This window comes from Ambystoma mexicanum, chromosome 6q (genome assembly GCF_040938575.1).
Source record: "Ambystoma mexicanum isolate Mex_15411 chromosome 6q, UKY_AmexF1_1, whole genome shotgun sequence".
Lineage (NCBI taxonomy): Eukaryota > Metazoa > Chordata > Amphibia > Caudata > Ambystomatidae > Ambystoma > Ambystoma mexicanum.
The window spans coordinates 1361767013-1361790934 of record NC_090937.1 but is presented as its reverse complement, the minus strand read 5'-3'; the positions used below and the strand labels follow the sequence as shown (position 1 = coordinate 1361790934).

Sequence of the window (23922 nt, the reverse complement as noted above, 5' to 3'; positions counted from 1 at the left end):
CACAATATGATGGTTTGTACTGGTTCTGTTAGTAATTTGGGACTAGTAAAGCCAATGGTGACTTTACATGCCCTGGGAGACAGTAGTCAGTCCCAGGGTATGGAGTCTATGGTGGGGGGTCACTATGACACCACAGTGTTACTGCACGGAGGGTGCTGTGTAACACATATAGAAAATACACATGAGACCCTATGGAGTAAAGGACCCCATAGCCCATAAAACACATTAACATTCAAAGGAACACCATAAATCATGTCCAAGAGTGGGAGAAAAAGAGTCTCACTCTTGGCAGGAGAAAAAAACAAACTCCAGAAATCCAGCAAAGCTGCTGGGGGACTCACTAGGTTAGGAAATTCAGCCTAAACAGAGAATTCTCCCTAACTGCTGGGAACCCCTAGAGGCTGTGGTTTGGAGGAAGCACAGAACCATCTTCCTCATCCCAGTGGGACCGAGCAGAGAAACGAAAAAGAGACCACTGGGTGAGAGAGCACCCAAATGAAGCCAGAAGAGAGACCTGTATCTGGGACCTGTATGTTGAGAGAATTGTACACGCAAGATAATGCCTGGCAGGATAGTGAACTGGTCCTGATGAAGAGATGTTATAAAACTGAGAAGGGTTATGTGACCCACATAGACGCTGTGGTTGGGAGGAAGTGCAGTACCATCTTCCCGTCCCAGTAGGACCAAGCAGAAAGATGAAACAGACATACTGGGTGCATGAGCACCCCAAAGAAACCAGAAGAGAGATAAGGGTCTGGGACCCGTATGTTGAGAGAATTGTGGAATTGTACATGCCAGACAATGCCTGGCAGGATAGTGAACAGGGCCTGATTAAGAGACATACACATGAGAAAGGAGTCTGGGACCCACATAGGAAGAATACAGAAGGAAAAGAGAAATATCCTTTGGCAAAAGTCAAGAGAAGACCAAAGGAGGAAAGTTTATCCTCTGGTAAAAATCAATACAACATTGAGTTTATTTATTTATTTATTTGGATAATATACATGTGGCTGTCAAGCCTTGTATATACAGCATAAAACATTAACAGTATATAAACAATACCGGATTTAAAACAATTGCAAGATTAAAAGACATACAATGTTAAAAACTCGTAGTGCGTCTAAAACATATCATCATTACAGACAAACATAGAACACCATATACATCACAGTTTATATCATAGCAAAATACTGCCTAAAATTCAATTCAATAATAAATAAAACAATTCGTAAAATAATACTAAAAAAAGACTAATTTTATCCTTAAATTTTCAGTGACCTTCCAATTAAATGTGATCATAAAATGAATCAAGTTTTCATCATTACCTTCCATGAATGTTGGCCACAAATGTATGAGATCAGTGCAGTCAAATTGGTTATTGTACATTTTAATTAAGTTATTTCTCAATGGATTTAAGGCTTCACATAGTAGCAGGATGTGTTTTAAACTTTCAATTGCTTCTGCAGGAGACAATATCGATTATCACAAGAAATTCCCATTTGACCGCCCTTGGCTTCTAGTGTCTCGCAGATATTGAATTTCAGGAGACGATATTGACGTAAAATTCCACTATTGGGTTATTCAGTGATGTAATCTAGTCTGTGTGGTCGCGCATTAATGTAATCAATAAAACAGCCTGTGTTTCTATTGGACGTTAGTCAGACAATTCGACGCTCATAAAAGAATGTATTAAATGTCTGTTTTAACATGAATTTGGTTGATGAAACAGAAATGGTGTTTGGTGAAGAGTCAGTTTCAGTCTGCCATCTGTCATACACTTTCATAATATTGCAAATTGTGCCCAATTGCTTATGATTATCCCGCCGAAGAAATGAATGGATATAGTTAACTATACAAGTATTCAAGGTATAGGAACTCAATTGGTAGTGCAGATGGCATGCGAAGAAGTTTACGTAGCAATTTGGCCTCAAACTTAATTAGTTCTACTCCAAAGGCATGGTCCCAAATGTCAATTCCATAGGCTACAACTGCCATAATGTTAGCGGTCTATAACAGAAGCACAGTCTGCACTGATATCCAAATATTTCTTCCAATAAAATTACTTAAAGTATTGGCCATAACCATACATTTGGCTTTTGTTTCAAGCCAATGTACATTCCATTTCAACAAGGAGTCAACAGTTAAGCCAAGATACTTATAACAGGTAACTCTTTCTAAAGGGGTGCAGAAAGATCATTGTCTTATTCTTCGAGATGGTCACACTTAGAAAATTCTGATCAGCAAAGATTCCAGAATGCAGAAATCGTAGCTTGGAGGCCTTTGGGTGTTAGATCAAGCACAATCAAGTAATCTGCGTAGGCAAGCCAAAAATTATTCTGCTGTCCACTTTTACTGGATAGTGGGAAATATTCACAAATTCTTTGTGAAAATCAGAAAAATAAAGGTTAAACAAGGTTGCAGCAAGGATGCAGTCTTGTTTAACTCCTTTATTTGAGCAAATCGATCTGGATAGCTTGCCTCGACCACCCAATCGGATTCTAACTTTGGTATCAATGTGAAATTGTGAAGTAACATTAGCATCCTTAGGAGACCAGATGGAATCTTCAGCTTAATTAGTTTAGACCATAGACGACTTCTTGAAAATTGAGTCAAAAGCAGCGTTGATATCAATAAGTGCAGAGTATACTGCTTGTCTCGTTTGAACTTGGAGTACTCTATTGCGGATATCAATGTTAAGATGTTATGACTGGTTGATGGTTTAATACGAAAGCCAGTTTCATAGGGGCTTAAGATGTTGTTAGTAACTCTCCAAGCGTTAACACGGGCAAACACCTTGGCCAGAACAACAGGCATGGCAAGCATGTGATAGTTGGCCGGGTTATTTCGAGGGCCTTTCTTATGAATTGCCACAATATGGCTTTCTCGCCATGTAGGAGGAAGATAACCAGTTTTACCAATGGCTTTGAATAAAACAAGAAGGGAATTCGTCAATAACTCAGGGAAGGATTTTAGCAAGCCATTACATATTCCATCTGGTCCGGCGGCACGCACTCCATTAAAACGCTCAATTAGCAAGATGATGTCCAGGGGAGAAATATTGCATTCCCACTCGTCTAATGGAATGGAAACTTGCTCCTCATCGAGAGATGCTGACACCAGAGTGAGTTTAATGTGATCCATCCAAGCATCTTTAGTAACACCATTAACCGGCAGAGCATGTTTAGAGTTTAGACAGAGGATTTCCTGATGGCAACATTGTCTTTTGTTTTCATGAGGGCAGCAATCTTCAGCCAACGATTTCTCAGTATCAGCTTTGTGCGTCTTAATCCATATTTGGTAGGTTTTTTTTTGTTGCATGTTTAATTGCTTTGCTAACATACTCCGATCTGTGAGGTCTAAGGGCGGAGTGTACCAATTTATCGATCAAAGACCTGAGGGTTTCTTTTTTTTTAGCAGAGATAACGGGGTCGAAATCAATACGTCTTTTAATTGATTTGCTGCAGCACTCAAAAGGCCCTTTGTATTGCCTAGGCTTCTGGATGAGGAGACATATTGATATAATTAGGTCAGAGAAGGCTTGTGTGATGGGTACATGCAAGTTTCGGGGTATTAAGGTAGGTATGAATGAACTGAGGAAGAAGGTCATTTTTATTGTAATTGGGTTATTTATAACGTGCTTAATACCCAGAGGTTTCTAAGCGCGCACCCGGTTTTTGAGGCCTCCTTTCCCATACTTACATTATGTTCAGACCATTGGATATGGTTGCGTCCCTCATTAATATATATGTCACCATTTAGATCATGCACTGTGATAGAGGTGGAGAGTTCAGAAGGCCGGAATAACACACATAGCGGGAGTTGATCACTCTCGTCTCATGACAATAGCCATGTTTTCGACAATAGATAAACCTATATCATTAACAAATATAAAGTCAAGTGTGGACGTAGCACTGCCGCAAACACCAGTGAATGCTCACTTATTATCTCCAGGGCATAGGCCATTAAGACTGACTAGGGCCATTGAGCTTAGCATAGAACACCATAGTTTTGTCTAGGGTCCATTTTTCTTCGAGCAAGCTTGGGCTGAGGAGGTCAGTGATTCAGAGAAAGGCTCATTAACATAAATGTCTGCATTAAAGTCGCTGACAATTATTTGTGCTTTTCCATTTCCATATTTAGATAGCATATTCTTTACTGTTCCGACATTCAGCCTAGTGAACCTACGCCCATGTGGGTCGTAGACATTAATTAGTAGGAGAGTTCAGGGCAGGTTAATAGTCCCCCTAGAACATAGTCTGTAGATTCAGGGAGTTCCTGTATCTGCCCTGGGTGGCAGGCAGATATAAGAAGGCCGCCTTCAAGTCTGCCTTTTGGGCCTTTAGTCACTTCCTTTTGGATGGTTTTACGTCCGTCAAGCTCAATCGTCTCCATGAACCATGTCTCCTGCAATGCCAGTATAGTGAATAAATCAACTGCAGACCAGAGGCCTTCATCTTCAAACAAATGTGAGAAGCCTTTTGTATTACACGAGTAGAGCACCTTAGGGTCACCGTCGTTATGATCCAAAACTTGCTGGAAGCCATTGCCAGTAGCCTTCGCATGGGGCTATTACGGAGACATTGGTGTTCTTGGCAGTGGGGTCAGATAAGTTGTTTAGGGAGACTGGAGCATGTACAGCAGCAATCATAGCGTGTGCAGGTAGACACCCGTCAACTCCGATGATGTTTTCACTTACAGTGCCACCTATTACACAACAGTGGTTACTGGGAGTCTTTTTTTGGGGTGCTATAACACTAGCTAGGGGAGAACGGTGTTTCTCATGGAAGATATGGACGGTTTTGCATTTGTAGCCTAACCGGTACAGCTCTTCTTCATAGGTCAGAACATACGACAGGGCAGCTTCACAGCTTAACCAGATGTTAGAGATGCTAGAGCTAATATGCTCAATCTGGTCAACTATTTTGTCTTCAGTTTTTATGGTCCGCAGAGGGAAGACAGAATGAAATATGTTCAGTATCCGTGAGCGATTGAACGGTGGAGACACTTCAGTACTACAAACGGATTCAATTTGTAGAGTTTTATTGGAGATTTGTTCAAATGCAGATGAGAATCTGTGTTAGAGGTGCTACTACTTCTAGGGTCCGCTTGTTTCACGGTAGTCCAGTGGTCAGGAAGAGTTAGTTGAACTTTTTTGTTGAAGGAAGGGCCTTTGAGAATAGGCCCAATTGGAGTGAAAGTAGATATAGCAGGAAGGCTACAAGGTAAAGGAAGACAATAGGAGGAAGTCGAGTCAGAGTTAGATGTTTCAGTAGCTACAGTCTTGATTGATTCGGTATTGGTTAGCTCAGTATTTGAAGTTCCAGTAGTTAAAGTGGACGTAATGTGGGAGCACAGATCCGAGTTTGTACATGGATAAGAGGAGGCAGCGGTAGAGTTGGTTACTATGATCGCAAGAGTGAGAGGCTTGGGTCTCTTAGCATACATAAATGCTTGCGAAACTGATGCAGCCCTTTTTTTCCCAGTAGGTCTTTTATGGCATGGGGTAGCTCTATTGGTCCAACGAATAGCATTCGAAGAATGTGGGGTAAAAGAGTCATATGAGGGTATTGGAATCAAAGGAAAGTACGCAGACAAGACAGTATTACTGTTAGTGTCTTTAATTGATTTCTTTTGTCTATTGATACTTAGTGCAATAATACCAATTGTAGATCTAATTTACACTCTAAATTCTCGCATTTCGTGATCAAAATAGTCAAAAGGTTTTCGAATGCAATGAACATGTCATTAGATGACATGCTAGTGTTACTCAAATCATTGAGGTCTGTTTGTTCAATTGGTGGATCGTTTAGTTTGCTGGACACAATTGGGGAAGCTGGCGATTCAGATGCAGAGCAATCATCGATGTGTGAGACATCTGTTGGCTTCTGTATATTATTTTCCACAGATGGTAGCGGAATATCATATAAGGTCCGTGGATCGATATTAAGTGAATCGGTAGAACATGAAGTGTTAATTAGGTCGCCCAAATATTCTACTTCAGTATTGGTCAGTGTCACGTCATGGCTTATGTCAGATGGTGTATATAAAGCATTAAGACACGTGCTGTGGATCATAACAGAGATAATAGAGGCTGACGGAATGACAGCAGGAGGAATCAGTGAGACAGTATCAGTAGTTAAGTCAACTAAGGTGTATTCGGTATTGACATCAGATGAAAAGTTAGATGAAAAATTGGCAGCCTCTAGATGTATAGTGTTAACAGTAGCGAGGTGAGCTAATAAAAATGGCACATTCACCGATTCAATCAGTGTATCCAAGGTGTTAACAGTCGCTAAGGAAGTATTCTTCGTGAGTGATGTAGAAAGGGATTCGCCTTTAAATACAGATTCAATTAATTTGCTGCCAATGCAGCCAATTGATGAATTGAGGTCGGTAATTAGTGCCTGAGTAGCAGATTCTTCAGCGATATTTTCCTTGCAGGAGTTTTTTTAAAATACGCTTTTGATTTATTTGTTTGCAATGTCTGATGAAAAGGTGCAGCTGCTGAAGTTGCACACGTAATGATCTGCGGCGTGCAAGTACGACGCCCCCTTTTTGAGGGTTTTGATATAGCAGTAACCTCGGACATAGCTAGTGAATAGTACGAGTAGTGCGAGTGGGCGTGTAGGTGTTCCGCAATAATGACTCAAGTAAGCACCTTTTTACTGAGATAGTCGGTAATCACAGTAGGGACAAAGTCACTGTAGGGGCAATCAGGGTCGCTATATTGAATGTTGCGGTAACACGCTCAGAAAAGAAAAATCAGGATTCGTAGGATCAAATTGAATTTGGAGCACAAAGGACTAGCCCTGTAACAAGGACACAAAATGACATTGATGTTTATCCGTACATGCGCTTGGTGTCAGGCCACTGATGTAACAGGTTACTGCTGGAATAACAGAAAGAACGCTCAAGTGTACGCATATTAAGCCGTTTAACAGTTAAGAGCTGTGCAAGGGAAAACTGTTTCGGTACTTACAGTACATAAGGCAACAGGTCGCTGGACCGCTGACACCGGCAGAGACAAGCCAGTATGGATTATACACTAAAAGAAAAGCAACAAACTCGTGGCGCTCAGACAAAGGGCGCCGGCAAAGGACAAAGCTAGAAGGGAATTGGCGCAGGTACAGCTTATCAGCATATCAGCACACTTTCCTCAGCACACTTTCCCGAATGCACGCGGGCACTGCTATTTGTGGAGATCTGGGTTAATGGGCGTGGCCAAGGAGGGTAAGTTACTAAAATAAATAAAAACACATATATAAGCATATATATATATGAACATAAAACAAAGCCTAACCCGATATAAAAGAGGGGGGAGGGATGTTTCAGTGATTAAAACGGACCTTTCAATTGTCCAATAGTCCCAACATCCACACAAAGAGCAAGCACAGGAGAGAAGCGAGGCAGCATGTATCAGCACACTTTCCTCCGCGGACTTTCCGAATGCACGCGCCCTGAATGCGCATGGACAGTGGTGATCCGGCTCAATGGCCGTGGCCAAGGAGGGTAAGTTACTAAAATAAAGAAAAACACATATATGAACATATATATACATAAAACAAAGCCTAAGCCTCTATAAAAGGAGGGGAATGTTACAGTGATTAAAACGGATATTTCAATTGTGCAATAGACCCAAAATCCACACAAGGACGAAGCACAGGCGAGAAGTGAGGCAGCACGAATCAGCACACTTTCTTCAGCGCACTTTCCCGAATGTGCGCGCGCCGAATGCGTGCAGGCACAGCTATTTGTGAAGATCCGGGTCAATGGGCGTGGCCAAGGAGGGTAAGTTACTTTCAATTGTCCAATAGTCCCAAAATCCACACGAGGAGGAAGCACAGTTGAGAAGCGAGGCAGCACGTATCAGCACACTTTCTTCAGCGCACTCTCCCGAACTTTGATTTTATTGAAGGAGAGCCTAAGAAAGGCCTGGGGAAAGGGTGCATTTCCCCCATCTTTATTGAGCTCAAAAGCATCGCCCGAGAAGGCCTGGGGAAGGGAGCCCTCCTCCCCATCTGTGTGGAACAATTCAGAAAAGCCTCGTGAGGGCCAGGGTAAGGAGGCTATTCCCTGATCATTTATGAACTCCAGAAAACCATCCAGAAAGCTACCCATCTGGAATCAGGGTGTAACCTATTCTATAATTTTCTTTTGAAGTGTAAGGGACGGAAATAGGTTTGTAACACAGTAGGAATGGACTACTTGAGTTTGACGGATGTTCTGACATCATCCTTATTTTTATTTCAGGCAGGGAAACCCCTCTTAGCTATAGGGATAGATAGGGTTCTTCCTTATTTTACTGTTAAATAAAAGTTTATGCCACCAAGCATGCCACCTTTGTGTCCTGCGTCTACTTCTGCCCCCTTACAGTATCCAGTGCAGTGTAACATCGCCGGGATACTGCCCAACGCATAGCGCTACTGCAACTCGGTCTGGCGCAATTTGCGCTGGTTCACGAGTTGCGGTGCGGGAGGGTGGGGCGTTAAATCCCCATTGGGTCCATAGGACCCAATGGGATGGGGAGCGCTATTACCACTGGCGGTAATACTACCAGGATACTGCCCAATGCTAATAGTGCTACTGCAACTCCATCCGGTACAATTTGCCCTGGGTCGCGAGTTGGGGGGGTGGTAAACCCCCATTCCCCATTGGGTCCATGGTCGGTAATAGCACTGAAAACGGCCCGAAAAGTGTCCTTTTTTTCGTCCAACTCGTGATTTGGCCAGCTCTCAAACTCAGCGGTAATACCGTTACCACCGCTTTTAAGGGCTCGGGCCAAATTCGTGATGAGGCCTATTGAATTGTCACAGTACTGTAAGAGGTGCTTATGTGTGGAAGCAAAAATTGTTGTCCATTGGCTCCCTGCGGACAGTGCGTCCTTCTCTCACCTCACCACATATATCATGAGGTGCCCTGTTGCCACCTGCAACTTCATCATCAGAGCCAGGGGGGTGGGGGATAGTCCTCATCTGGAGGCATTTGAATGTTGCAGCTTTGCGCATATTATGACGAGTTTCCAAACAGGGCTATACATGAGTGCACGACCTGTCCAGTGTAGGCACCTGAATCTTCCTGTTAGCAGTCCAAATATGTACTCAATGCATGTCCTGGTCCTCTTGTGTGCCTCATCATAGGCTATCTCTTTCAATGTTCAAGGGTTCCTCACAGGTGCCATCAACCAGGCTAATTGCAGAGAGCCTGAGTCACCTACAACAAATTGAAAGGACAGTGTTGAACATGACCGTTTGCCTGTCAAAGTACATGTTTATTGTGCTGGTGGCCTTTGAGTGCTCATCTTTACTTGTGGATGACGCACCGTACATCAATTGGGATGGCGGGGCATTGGCTTTCAATGGGCTCTTGCAGTTATTCACAGTGTGTCTGGCATCATTGTTCATGTGTTTTGGTCTGTTTGCACATCATCTATGAAGGTGACACTATGGGGATGGCCAGACCATGTGCTATGAACATGCGTTGGCACGGAATGGCTTCTTGGATTTGACAGGGGCCTTGATTGATGTGAATAATCATGATCCAGCATTCAGGCATACCAGTATGGCCTGTAGAGTTTCCTCGGGTCACTGTGTGGCCTGCGTTGAGTGGGTAATGGATTATAGCCTATTCATTGCATTCTTGAATAGGGATTATGGGGCTTGTAGTCTGCTCACATTTGTTATTATTCCTGTTTCCATGTGTGCCTCTGTGCCATATCATTGTCAGATTGATGATTTACCGAAAAGCCAGGTACGCTGAATATGTGTTCATGTAAACTGGTAGGGGGCTGTTCCTCAGAACCTGGAAATCTGGTGCAGCAGTAGCTGATGATGATATCTGCATCGCATGTTATCCGAATGTTCATGGAATTATACTATTTCCTGTCTAGACATGCCGGCTCTACTGGCTGAGGAAGCACTAATGCCACATGTGTGCAATCCAGTGCTGCAATGATATTGAGGAAAAGGGCAATGGCGTAGAAATGTGCTTTTGCAGTGTGCACCTGAGTCTGGATGGTGGGCATGGAGATATGCTGATGGGCATGCCTCGTTAGTGCAGCCAAAATCTGCTCCAGCACTTTTTACAATGTTGGCTGGGACATCCCATGCAGCAATTCAACAGTGTTATGGAATACGCCCGAGGCACGGAAGTGTAGGACGGACACCAGCTTTAAAAGGGGTAAATGTGATGGCGATGGTGCTCTGGAGCTCAGCCTCAATCAAAGTCAGCAGGTCTGAGATGGTATGCCCGTCCAACCTCTGGTGTGACTAAATGTTTGTCAGTCAGTGTCTATGGGGATGGGCGGACAGATGGTATGGGTGTCCTTCGCAGCACATGTCTCCTCCGCCTTTGTGGTGCCTGTCTACTTCCCTGCGGTGGCCTTTCAAGCTGCTTTAGCTCAATGAACAGTAGCAGGTTGTGGATCCCATAGTTCATGTGTGATTGAGGTTGCATGTTGATTGAAAGTTTTTTTGGGTAGGTGTGTTCCTTATATACCCTTTTGGTGGCTATCATTGTCACCTGTGGAGTCATTTTCTTCACCTGGATGTTTTTGCCTCCACCTTTTAGATGGAGGTAGCTGCCTTGTGTTTTTGGTGGAATTACCACTCATTTATGGAAGTATTTCTGCAGTATTTCTAATGTGGCGAATTATCATTTTTATTAATGCTACTAATTCCGCCTGTCGAATTAGCCCTGGTGATTCTGGACATGGTAATTCCACTGGTGCTTATTACTTCAGCGAAATTAGCGTCATCCTTCGGCAGTATAGTGAAGGTGGCAGTAATTCCGTTACCGTCACTTTTACTGTATACCGCCAAACTCATAATGAGGCCCATAATATCCATGCACGTAGAGGGCAGAGTAGTGAGAAAGAGATTCATTAAAGGAAGTCTATATAGGTTTCTTTGCAGGCCATAGGTGAAGTACTGTGTTACCCTTTGGGTAACCTGAAGTTGAAAGAAACAACAGGAGAAGCAAAGAAATCATTTTCTCAAGACTCTTTGGCTCCCATTCTACAATTATGCTGCTACGTTTTTCCTGTGTGCAATAGGCATCCTGGTCCTCATATGCATCCGTGGGCATCTCTGAATATGTCCAACATGGCTGACCATTCTGTTCATCCACTGACACATCCTAATGGAGCTTAGTTTTACTCTTCCGTCCTGTCCTCTTTCCTCCATACTGCATGGGCGTCCCTTTCTAGGGACAGGAGATGGAACCTTTTTCACCAGAAAAAACCTTCTTCCCCTTTAAATTTAGAGGCGCGCAGGGATGCGGCTGTCACGGCTCGGGGAGCCTGGAAGCTCTGGAATAGGTGGAAGCGGCGTACGGGTGTTCCGATCACGCTTCCTCTACCCAGTGCAGCGGTCTAGTCTTTTCTGCAACGTATCCCGACACAGGATATAGCCTGCCCCTTCCTGTGTTCGGGTGCGTTGCAACGCTCCAGTTTTGGCTGCTGCTTGTTTTCTCCGTGCTAGTGTCCCTGCTACCGTATTGTTTGTTACAGTTACCTTCCGGAGCTCGCTCCGATTCTGGTTTCCTCCCTCTCCCCCTTTCCTCGCTCCCGTTCTCCATTCCCTTCCCGTCCTACCACCTTTACTACGTCCTCCTATTGCTTCTTTCCCGTGTTCCTTACCTCCCCTTCCGCCCGCCTTTGTTTACTATTATTGCCTTTTCCGCCTTGTCTACCCTTCCACCTTTCTTACTTACCTTCCTCCACTCGCCCTCTCTTGTTATCGGCTCCTTCTGTGTACAGCCCCCAGGAATACACTACGGGTTTGCCTTGCCTAGCCCGCTTACCTTGTTGCTGACACTTTGGACTTCCGAATTCCTACCGGTCTCAGCGTTTCCTCCTTGGAGACCTGTTTGTCAAATTTTGGAAAGGAGTGTGCCTTCTCCAGCAGTTTACTCAGCCCTGCAAGTGTCAAGTGCTTCCTACTACCGACGCATCTTCTACAGACCTCTGGGGTTTTTTCAGCCTCTGGCTTTTTCCCCTCACTCCGCGGCCGCGGAGGGTCACCACCGATCACCCTTGGGGTGTCACGGTGGCGGCCTCCTTCGGCCGTTCTCATCTACAAAAAAAAGGGAAGGCCAAGCCTAAGGAGAACCGGACCCTGAATCTACGCCGGGGAATACGAGGTGAGGAGGAAAGGGAAGTAAGGGAGGCCGAGATCCTACAGGATCAAGAGGAGATTCACGATACCCTTGACAGTTTGCAACGCCCCGATACCGCCATGGCCTCTCCTCAACAGATCCAAGAACTGATAGCAGCAGTTCAAAACCTCAACCTAGAGGTGCAAAATCTAAAAGGGACCAATGCTACTCTACAACAACGGATCGCAGAACGGGATCTTCCGTCCACCGACCTGCCTCCCTTACCTCTTGTGTCGGGAAAGTTTGATGGAACCCCCAAGAAACTCCAGGAATTTTTGGATGCATGTCATCTGCATTTTACATTCCGTACACATACTTTCGCCTCTGGCCATGCTAAGGTGGGGTTCATGATTACCCATATGTGCAGTAACGCCTTGGCCTGGGCCACTCCTCTAGTGAACAGATCTGATCCCGTCCTCCTAGATTACGAGGCCTTCAAGACTTTGATGAAACAGACGTTTCTACGTACCGAGAGTACCTACTTGGCATCCGAAGATCTGCTAGACATCAGACAAGGAAACAATGATGTTATGTCATATATCACCTCCTTTAGGCAAATCGCTGCAGAAGCAGGATGGCAAGAACAAGCACAGTATGCCATCTTTAGAAGGGGACTGCGTGAGGAGTTGAAGGATGAACTAGCCAGGATAGAACGTCCCCTTACCTTTGCTGACCTGATCTCGGCTACTCTCCGGATAGATTTCCGACTGGCAGAACGTCGAGCAGAACGCCGCAAGACTAAGAGCAGTACATCAATACCCCCTGGCCCTTCTCTTTCCTTCCCCCCTACCGCCACTCGTCTCACAAGAGAAGAGCCTATGCAGATCGGAAGCACACGTTCCCCTCTCACCGCAGAGGAACGTAGAAGAAGACGAGAAGGGAACCTGTGCATGTATTGCGGATCGCCGCTTCACCTACTCAGAGATTGCCCCGACGTTCCACCCAGGCGTTCGGGAAACGAACACCCTCGGTAAAGCTGGGGACGCACTACCGAGGGAGCGAAGCTAGTCCCTTTGTCACCCTTTCTGTTACTTCTCCAGAGTGCACCGAAGACCACCGTCTTATGGTTATGGCGGTCACCTTGATCATCAACAAGACTACCATTCAGACACAAGCCCTGTTGGACTGCGGAGCCGCAGGCAACTTCATGGACATTCTCTGGGCCGAAAGGCAAGGCATTTCCCGTATTGCCAAGGCCGAAGATCAAAAGGTAGAAGGTGTTGACGGAAGGCCTTTGAGCTCTGGTCTCATTACGCACACTACCGAAGCCCTTGTCTTACACATCATGCAACACTCTGAACGTTTGTCTTTCGACTTGATCAGGGCTGCGCACTTCCCATTAATCCTCGGGATTGGGTGGTTAAGAAGACACAATCCTACCATTCTCTGGTCCGAGAACGTTCTGAGTTTCCAATCCTCCTTTTGCAAGACCAATTGTCTACCCCAAACAGAATTCTCTACAGTACACACCTTTTGTGGTGAAGATCCCAAAACAATCCATTGTTTGCCTGCTTATCTCGCTGAGTACACCGATGTAGTTACCGAGAAGATCCCCCTGGATCTTCCTCCGCATAGGCCAGAAGACTGTGCCATTGACCTTCATCCAGGGTCCTTGGTTCCGTTCGGTCGCCTGTACCCGCTAACCCTCCAGGAAAGACATCATTTGAAGGAATACCTGGACAAGAACTTAGCCAACGAACTCATTAGACCTTCTAAATCCCCTGCCGGTGCATCATTGTTTTTCATCCCCAAGAAGGACACCAAAGAACTACGTCCTTGTATTGACTACAGGGGTCTTAACAAGGTCACCATCAAAGATCGCTATCCTATGCCCCTCATTTCCGAGATCATTCAGGCCGTACATTCTGCCACCGTCTTTACTAAACTGGACCTGCGCAATGCGTATCACTTGCTCAGGGTACAAACAGGAGACGAGTGGAAAACGGCTTTTCGGACACCTTTTGGGTTGTACGAGTACCAGGTGATGCCGTTTGGGTTAGTCAACGCTCCATCTATCTTCCAGCGCTTTATGGATAGACTCTTCTCAGATCTCCTAGGCAACTCGGTCATCGTCTATCTCGATGATATATTGGTTTACTCTCTCCCCCAAGAAGAACACTGTCTACACGTAGTGGAAGTTTTTCACAGACTACAGGACCATCAACTCTCAGTTAAGCTGGAGAAATGTGTTTTCTCAGCATCAACTATACCCTATTTGGGTTACATTCTTTCTTCGGCAGGGATAGCCGTTGATCCTCGCAAAGTCAGTTCTATTTTGGAGTGGCCATCTCCTGCTTCTGTGAAGGACATTCAGAGATTCTTAGGACTCTCGAACTTTTATCGGAAGTTCGTTCCGAACTTCTCCCAATTGGTGCTTCCGATGACCTCTCTCCTCAAAAAGACCTCTTCGCCATTCCGGTGGACTACCGAAGCAGAAAAGAACTTCCAGCTGCTAAAACGATCCTTCTGTGTGACTCCTATATTACGTCAACCCAATCAAAGCCTTCCCTTTGTGGTGGAAACTGATGCCTCTTCAGCCGCTGTAGGAGCCGTCCTACTTCAGGAGTACCAAGGAAAGGAACACCCGGTATCATACTATTCCAAGACTTTGAATCCCAGTCAACGTAACTACTCTGTTATTGAGAAAGAACTGCTGGCAATGAAACTGGCCTGTGTAGAGTGGCGTCATCTACTCCAAGGGGGAATGCATCCGTTCACACTCCGAACGGACCATAAGAATCTCCAGGTGTTACGCCAGTTTGAATGCTACAACACCAGACAAGCAAGATGGGCGCACTTCTTCGCGCAGTTTGACTTTAACATCACATACATTCCGGGCAACCAGAATGTAGTAGCCGATGCCCTATCACGACGGAGTGATTATTTTATGGGACTGGAGACCAAGCCTGAGCTAATGTTTCCTGAGTCCCGTACCATAGGAACGTTGTCCGCGTTCCTACAACAAGTCAAGGAAGACTCTACCGGAAGGTTTGAGGCCGAGACCGGTCTAAAGAAGAAAATGGATTATGTTATCCAAGACGGTCTATACATTGTGGACAAGAGATTGTATCTACCAACCCCTTCTCTCCGGGAAAAGGCTCTATCCTGGTGCCACGACGCCAAGGTGGCAGGTCATCGTGGCATCTATAACACTCAGGAACTCCTATTACGCTATTTCTTCTGGCCTCGAATAAGGGAAGAAGCCAGGTTATACGTCCAGTCATGTATTACCTGCCTCCGCAATAAAGCCTCCACTCAAAGACCTTTAGGTCTGCTTGAACCGGATTCTATCCCTACCGGTCCATGGACCACTGTCTCTACCGATTTCATCGTAGAGTTACCTGAATCCAGTGGTTGTACCTGTATCATGGTTGTCGTTGACTCATTCACCAAAATGGCCCATTTTTCCCCCTTACCAGGCATACCAACCGCGTCAAGTATGGCCGAGGTGTTCCTAAGAGACATCTTCAAACTGCACGGGATTCCTACTAAGATCATCTCTGATCGTGGCAGCCAGTATACTTCCCGATTTTGGTCCTCTCTCTGCGAAAGACTAGGCATCGAGAGGGCTTTAACATCCGGGTACCATCCCCAATCGAACGGCCAGACTGAACGTCTAAATGGTACACTTGAGCAATACCTAAGGTGTTTCGTCAATCAACGCCAAGATAACTGGGTTCAACTGTTGCCGACGGCCGAATTCTCGTACAACAACTCTTGTCATTCAGCCCTCGGTATGAGTCCCTTTTACTGCACCTACGGTTACCATCCCCGTGCCTTATATCCTTTGACCGGCATTGAATCCACAGTCCCTTCTGTAGAATCTATTGCGGAAAGCCTCCAAGAAGCTCATCGTAAGGCCAAACTAGGGCTCCAAGAAGCTCAAAACAGACACCGTTACCAGGCGAACAAACATCGGAGATCAGTTCCTGAATGGAACGTGGATTCCAAGGTCCTGCTATCGACCAAGTATTTACCAAGGTGGGTGCGCCCTTCCAAGTTGTCTCCCAGATACATAGGGCCCTATAAGATAACCCAGAAAATTAATCCAGTGGCCTTCCGCTTGCAATTACCCTCTCAATTACAACGTATACATCCCGTTTTTCACTCTTCTCAGCTTAAAGACTTTCATGAGGACAAATGGTCTCGTAGGAAGACTGCCGCTCCTGTGCCAAAAGGTCCAAAGACCGACATCTTCGAAGTCTCTCAGATATGCGATTCACCTTACCATAAGGGTCGTCTAGAGTATCTGGTCCACTGGAAAGGATACCCACGATCAGAAGACTCCTGGGAACCTAAAGGACATCTGGACTCGCCCCTCTTGCTACGCAAATACCATCGTAGTCACCCTGGCAAGCCAGGAGGGGTGGACCTTAGGAGGGGGCATACTGTCACGGCTCGGGGAGCCTGGAAGCTCTGGAATAGGTGGAAGCGGCGTACGGGTGTTCCGATCACGCTTCCTCTACCCAGTGCAGCGGTCTAGTCTTTTCTGCAACGTATCCCGACACAGGATATAGCCCGCCCCTTCCTGTGTTCGGGTGCGTTGCAACGCTCCAGTTTTGGCTGCTGCTTGTTTTCTCCGTGCTAGTGTCCCTGCTACCGTATTGTTTGTTACAGTTACCTTCCGGAGCTCGCTCCGATTCTGGTTTCCTCCCTCTCCCCCTTTCCTCGCTCCCGTTCTCCATTCCCTTCCCGTCCTACCACCTTTACTACGTCCTCCTATTGCTTCTTTCCCGTGTTCCTTACCTCCCCTTCCGCCCGCCTTTGTTTACTATTATTGCCTTTTCCGCCTTGTCTACCCTTCCACCTTTCTTACTTACCTTCCTCCACTCGCCCTCTCTTGTTATCGGCTCCTTCTGTGTACAGCCCCCAGGAATACACTACGGGTTTGCCTTGCCTAGCCCGCTTACCTTGTTGCTGACACTTTGGACTTCCGAATTCCTACCGGTCTCAGCGTTTCCTCCTTGGAGACCTGTTTGTCAAATTTTGGAAAGGAGTGTGCCTTCTCCAGCAGTTTACTCAGCCCTGCAAGTGTCAAGTGCTTCCTACTACCGACGCATCTTCTACAGACCTCTGGGGTTTTTTCAGCCTCTGGCTTTTTCCCCTCACTCCGCGGCCGCGGAGGGTCACCACCGATCACCCTTGGGGTGTCACGGTGGCGGCCTCCTTCGGCCGTTCTCATCTACAAAAAAAAGGGAAGGCCAAGCCTAAGGAGAACCGGACCCTGAATCTACGCCGGGGAATACGAGGTGAGGAGGAAAGGGAAGTAAGGGAGGCCGAGATCCTACAGGATCAAGAGGAGATTCACGATACCCTTGACAGCGGCCTGGGAGCATGCACTGCACTGACTCTGCCCTCCGGCGCCACACCTCTGTTCTCTTTTCCGCGTCGACGGGAACGGGCCGAATTCATCAGCGCTCCTGGGTTTGGCTTTGGCCATGTAATTCCACACGCGGATACTTCTTCTCTTCTGTCGTTTTGTCTTTTTATCCTTCAGATACTCGGTCCTTAGGCGTCCCACTCCTCCCCGGCGCATGTCGACCTCTACAGGGTTCAGCAGGTGTCCATCCTGCGACAGGCTCTTTCCAACTTCAGACCCCCACGCCCTCTGACTATGTTGCCTTGGCCCAGACCACGGCTGGCAAGCTTGAACCGCGTGCAGCACACTTTCCACAAGGTCTCTGAAGAACAGACTTTCCAGGTGGAGGGAGCTCTTCCAGAGATCGCCCCCAGAGGATCGGAAGGACTTCGCCAATCATCCATCCAGGCCCAAGGTAGGGCCACTCTTTTCCAGCGCACCCCGCAAGGGAGACTCCTTTCCCGGGACTCATCTGCGTGGGAGGAACCGCTCAGGTTCTCATACCAGCATGAGCACCGAGGCTAGGTCAGCTACCTAGAGGTCAGTGGATCCTCCCGATGACAGTGCTGAGGGACCGGAAGGTTCTTTTACCAGGTCTTTACCCGAGGGGCCACGCCCTCGTACAGGCAACATGTCCGAAGGTGTTCCTATACGCAGCTCTACCGGCAGATCCGCCGAGAGCGATACGCCTACCAGGTCTCGGCCTGAGGAGCAGGTTATGCCTCATGATCCACACTCAAGAGTCCTGGACGAGGCTGGGCCCAATGAACCAAGCACCACGACACAGGCATGTGGAATGCAGCTCAACAAGATGACTGCCGTGCCAGACATTACAGACACCCGCCCGAAACCGCACCAAGGAAGGGAGCAGGTGGAGGAACGAGTGTCATGGTGGGACTGGTGTCAACCATGTATGTGGCCCACAGCTTATCCTTCGTTTGCGCAGGGCAGGTTCCTGCTGCGTCCGTATGGGCAGGGGACGCCGCGCTCCAGCAGCCGCCCGCTACCTCGTCAATATCACCTACCACCCCTCATGCCTGTGAGGACAGTTTTTTCAAAAGGTTCCTCGGGCTTATGAAATCTCCTCGGATGGGGGTCATCCTCTAGGATGCCATCAGGGACGTGCTCCTGCGAATGGCTCCGGCGCTGCAGGTCCCAGTACAGGCACCCCTGGCCCCTGTGCAGTCTCTGCCGCCCGCTCCGGCCCCCCAAACGATAGTGCAGGCAGTTTAGTACCAGCCTCCGCTGCAGCCTCCGTCTCTAGTCTCCACACCTCAGCCTTTGGCCCCCAGCAACCCCCCACCGGTACCGGACCATCCAGAATTGCAGATGGACACAGATGAGGAAGAGGACCCCCGACACACCGTCGTCAGCCAAGGCCTTCCACGAAAGTCTTGCAGGGCTGGCAGAGTACTTGGGCCTTCCTCAACCCGAGGTCGAGCAACCATCAGAGGGGGTCCTTGCTGAAGTCCTCACGCTGCGTCCCGCAGCAAAAAACGGGGATCCCAATGCAGAAGGACGTTGTCACTTTGGCCAAAAGGGCTGGCTCAAGCCCCACTCAGTCCAACCAGTCAATCGATGCCTGGACGCCAAGTACAGGCAGAGGGTGGGTGATACACTCTTGCTATCGGCTCACCCTCAACCGCACTCCTCGGTGATCGCTGCAGTATCACTATGCTCCAAGCCTCAGTCCTCCTCAGCGTCCTCGTCGGCGGCGCTGCTAGGCAAGGAGGAGAAGATCTTGAAGTCAAGCCAATGCAGATGCCATGCTGGTAGCCGTTAACTAGAGGCTTTGGTGGGAAATTGCTGATTTCCTCCCAGAGCTTCCGGCGCACCGCTAATCACAATTCAAGGCGGGACTAGTTGAGGCCAAGATGGTGGCACAGGACATACATCATGGATATCACCGTGGCCCACATTGATACCTCTGGCTGGGCCATTTGCATTGCCACGGACATGAAGAACGGCCCGTCTCTGTGCTACAAAATTCAACCCGGATGTCCAGGAATGCATCTTAGACCTTCCGTTCGAAGGGGGTGACCTCTTCCACTCCACTACGGGCGAGGAGCTGGATAAAAAGAAAAGCTCACAAACAGTGAAGTCTTTATCCATCCTTACAAAGACCATGCCCAAGACGTAGACCCAGTCACAGCAGTGCTCGGACAAGAGGCATACATACGGAGGGTTCTGCGGCTTCCAAGAGCGGAGGACTAGGCAACCGGACCGCTCGCCGACCCAACTTGGGCACAAGCAACAAAAAGGGGGGTGAGGGGTAAGGGCTTTTTCCAGTCCCCCTCCTCCGCAACAGCCTCAGAGGGAAAGAAGGCATGACACGCCCCTCCGGGTACACGTGTCTCCAGTGGGGGGGCAGGCTTGCTCTCCATGCACACTTCTGGCGCCAGAATTTTGCGGACCCCTGGGTCCTCTCTGTAGTATCCACGGGGTACCGCCTATCCATCCCAGCCACTCCTCCCTCTTCCCCTCCACTCCCACGATTGGGACAGCAACTCTTTTGGTGGAGGTCCGGTCGCTCGTCGAGAGCCAGGCAGTGGAGGAAGTCCCAGCCTCCCAGCGAGGCTTGGGCTTCTACTCCAGGATTTTCACCATTCAGAAAAAGTACCAGGCGGACCTGAGAGTTGTGCTGGACCTTTCCACCTTCAACCTCTCCCTTCCTCTACAAAAATTCAAGATGGTTACACCAGCTTTAATAGCGGAGACATTGTGCAAGGGAGACTGGATGTGCTTCCTGGATCTGAAGGACGTGTACTTACACGTCCCGATTCGGCAGCTTCATCGTTCTTTTCTACGATTCTAGGTCATGGGCTACCATTTCCAGTACAAGGTGCTTCACTTCGGCCTCAACTCGGACCCCAGGGTCTTTACCAGACTGATGAATTCAGTGTCGGCCCTCCTCAGGGCTGAAGGTCAAGATTTTCCCTTCAGAGGACAAGATCTCGGCCATTGTTAGGCAGAAACCTGTGCAGTTCCCTTAGGGACCACTGCAAAAGGCTTAAGACTACAGGTGTTGGCAGTAAACCCTTGGTAGCAGTCTGTACCACCCATATTTACCTGGTAGCTGTGGCTGAGCAGCCAGACTTCTCTCAAGAAGAGTTAGACAGTATATAGAGTATACAAGATAGGTACCAAAATACAGTAGCACAAGCAAACACTGACCAGAGCTTGGGTATAAAAGTATATAATTATTTATTTAAAAACACACCTTGTAATATACACTAACACTAATATGGCAAGCAAGTTCAAAACACAGTCACTATTGATATATACATCCCTGATCACTTATTGAAGAAGTCTTAGTTAAAACACCACTTATTTTCAGACAGAGGTGAGCGCTTAACCTAAAATGGCACTCCAATAAGTTAATTAAAAAGGGAGGGAAAAGGGCAGAATTAGGAACATTCACAATACCAAGACTTTAGGAGAACCAGAGCAGTCAGAGAAGGCAGAGTCTACTGAGGAGCAAGAAAGTCATAGGACAGGCCCACTCTTGAAGAGAGCAAGGTGGAATGTGTCCAAGATCACACAGATGAATAGTACTTTTTAAGAGTCGTTGCAAAGAGTTCAAAAAAGGGTTGGCTCAAGTTAGGAAAAGTTAGTTAGTAGGTCCCAGGTCACCCCAGGATAGAAAATCAAGGATTTACGGGACACCTTGAACAGTCTGTTGCAAGGGAGAGCAGGCGGGATTCAGTACCTGAAATGGTGAGAAAGCTCCAGCGGGGGCAGTTGTTCCTGGCAGCGGGTGCAAGTCATTGCTTCATCCAGGGAAAGAGGGGATCTCGACGTGGAGGAAAGCTGGAGGTCGTTGCACTGCCAGGGAAGAAACCAGCCGCAGAGTTTCCTGGTTAAAAGGTACTACCCTTTTATTCGCTGTAGTGGTGAAGCGTGGCTATCCGGCCGCCGGGGTGCTTGGCACGGGCGATTCAACCACGGGACGATCCAGGAAGGCGAAAAAGAGGGCAAACTGGTTATCCCCACCAGCTCAGAGGAAGAAGACTCTCCGGGATGAAGATCTTCTCTGTCGTTGGGAAGTGGTGAGACGGTTCATCAGGGCTCCACCGGTGGTGTCGTTGTTGCAGGTCGGCTCAGCTTCTCCCTCTTCGGATTCTTTGGTCCTGTGGCGACTTCTCAAGTTCCAGTCCCCAAAGCCCTGCTTTTATGCAGAAAACCCCCATTCATCAGTCCTAGCTGTCACTCAAACATGCTCAATGGTGAGCCGGGCGGCTCACCACTGGGCCAATCACACAAGAGTGCAACTTGAGTTGCCGAGGCAACTCAGTCCAGGGTGCCTAAACCCCCTCCCACACATCCTGTAGACCCAGACAGAGTGGCACCACTTTTGGAGGCTTCTGTGGAGAAGCCCGCCAAAAAGTGGAACAAAGGGCTCGACTTGGGTTGGAGTTACAGAGGCGAACACAAACGCCATTTTAAAACTGAGTCCTGGCAAAAAGACCCAACCGGGGAATAAATATTAAATAAATAACCCGGCGGTATCTTTAACATTGCACCAAAAAGTGGTGCGTTTAAAATGAATGGGAAAATCCCATAGGAAATATTCCGGTGGAATATTTTGCGTGGTAACCACTGTCACCAGCCAGAAACTCGACGAGGGGGGACTGCACAGTGCCCCCTCGAAAAACAGACCCAGGGGCAATCTAATTACCCCTACCAGTACTTCCACAATATGATGGTTGGTACTGGTTCTGTTCACAATTTAAGACTAGTAAAGTCAATGGTGACTTTACATGCTCTGGGAGACAGTAGTCAGTCCCAGGGTATGGAGTCTATGTTTGGGGGTCACTATGACACCCATGTGTTAAAACCCTATGGAGTAAAAGACACCATAGCCCATAAAACACATTACAAAGTCAAAGAATATCTCAAATCATGTCTAAGAGTGGGAGAAAAAGAGTCTCACTCTTAGCAGGAGAATAAAATAAACCCCAAAAATCCAGCAAAGCTGCTGGGGGACTCACTAGGTTTGGGAAATTAGCCTTAACAGAGAATTCTCCCTAACAGCCATCAAGAGGGCTGCTGCGCACTTCCTCACCCTGAGGGCCAGGGTAAGGAGGCTATTCCCTGATCATTTATGAACTCCAGAAAACCATCCAGAAAGCTACCCATCTGGAATCAGGGTGTAACCTATTCTATAATTTTCTTTTGAAGTGTAAGGGACGGAAATAGGTTTGTAACACAGTAGGAATGGACTACTTGAGTTTGACGGATGTTCTGACATCATCCTTATTTTTATTTCAGGCAGGGAAACCCCTCTTAGCTATAGGGATAGATAGGGTTCTTCCTTATTTTACTGTTAAATAAAAGTTTATGCCACCAAGCATGCCACCTTTGTGTCCTGCGTCTACTTCTGCCCCCTTACAGTATCCAGTGCAGTGTAACATCGCCGGGATACTGCCCAACGCATAGCGCTACTGCAACTCGGTCTGGCGCAATTTGCGCTGGTTCACGAGTTGCGGTGCGGGAGGGTGGGGCGTTAAATCCCCATTGGGTCCATAGGACCCAATGGGATGGGGAGCGCTATTACCACTGGCGGTAATACTACCAGGATACTGCCCAATGCTAATAGTGCTACTGCAACTCCATCCGGTACAATTTGCCCTGGGTCGCGAGTTGGGGGGGTGGTAAACCCCCATTCCCCATTGGGTCCATGGTTGGTAATAGCACTGAAAACGGCCCGAAAAGTGTCCTTTTTTTCGTCCAACTCGTGATTTGGCCAGCTCTCAAACTCAGCGGTAATACCGTTACCACCGCTTTTAAGGGCTCGGGCCAAATTCGTGATGAGGCCTATTGAATTGTCACAGTACTGTAAGAGGTGCTTATGTGTGGAAGCAAAAATTGTTGTCCATTGGCTCCCGGCGGACAGTGCGTCCTTCTCTCACCTCACCACATATATCATGAGGTGCCCTGTTGCCACCTGCAACTTCATCATCAGAGCCAGGGGGGTGGGGGATAGTCCTCATCTGGAGGCATTTGAATGTTGCAGCTTTGCGCATATTATGACGAGTTTCCAAACAGGGCTATACATGAGTGCACGACCTGTCCAGTGTAGGCACCTGAATCTTCCTGTTAGCAGTCCAAATATGTACTCAATGCATGTCCTGGTCCTCTTGTGTGCCTCATCATAGGCTATCTCTTTCAATGTTCAAGGGTTCCTCACAGGTGCCATCAACCAGGCTAATTGCAGAGAGCCTGAGTCACCTACAACAAATTGAAAGGACAGTGTTGAACATGACCGTTTGCCTGTCAAAGTACATGTTTATTGTGCTGGTGGCCTTTGAGTGCTCATCTTTACTTGTGGATGACGCACCGTACATCAATTGGGATGGCGGGGCATTGGCTTTCAATGGGCTCTTGCAGTTATTCACAGTGTGTCTGGC

At 47.5% G+C, this 23922-nt stretch overlaps 1 protein-coding gene across 2 annotated transcripts in view; it reads left to right on the top strand.

Annotated features, from left to right (window-relative positions):
- Positions 1 to 23922, top strand: part of JAKMIP1 (janus kinase and microtubule interacting protein 1) — a 3487328-nt gene that overhangs the window by 1799317 nt on the left and 1664089 nt on the right. The window lies entirely within an intron of this gene.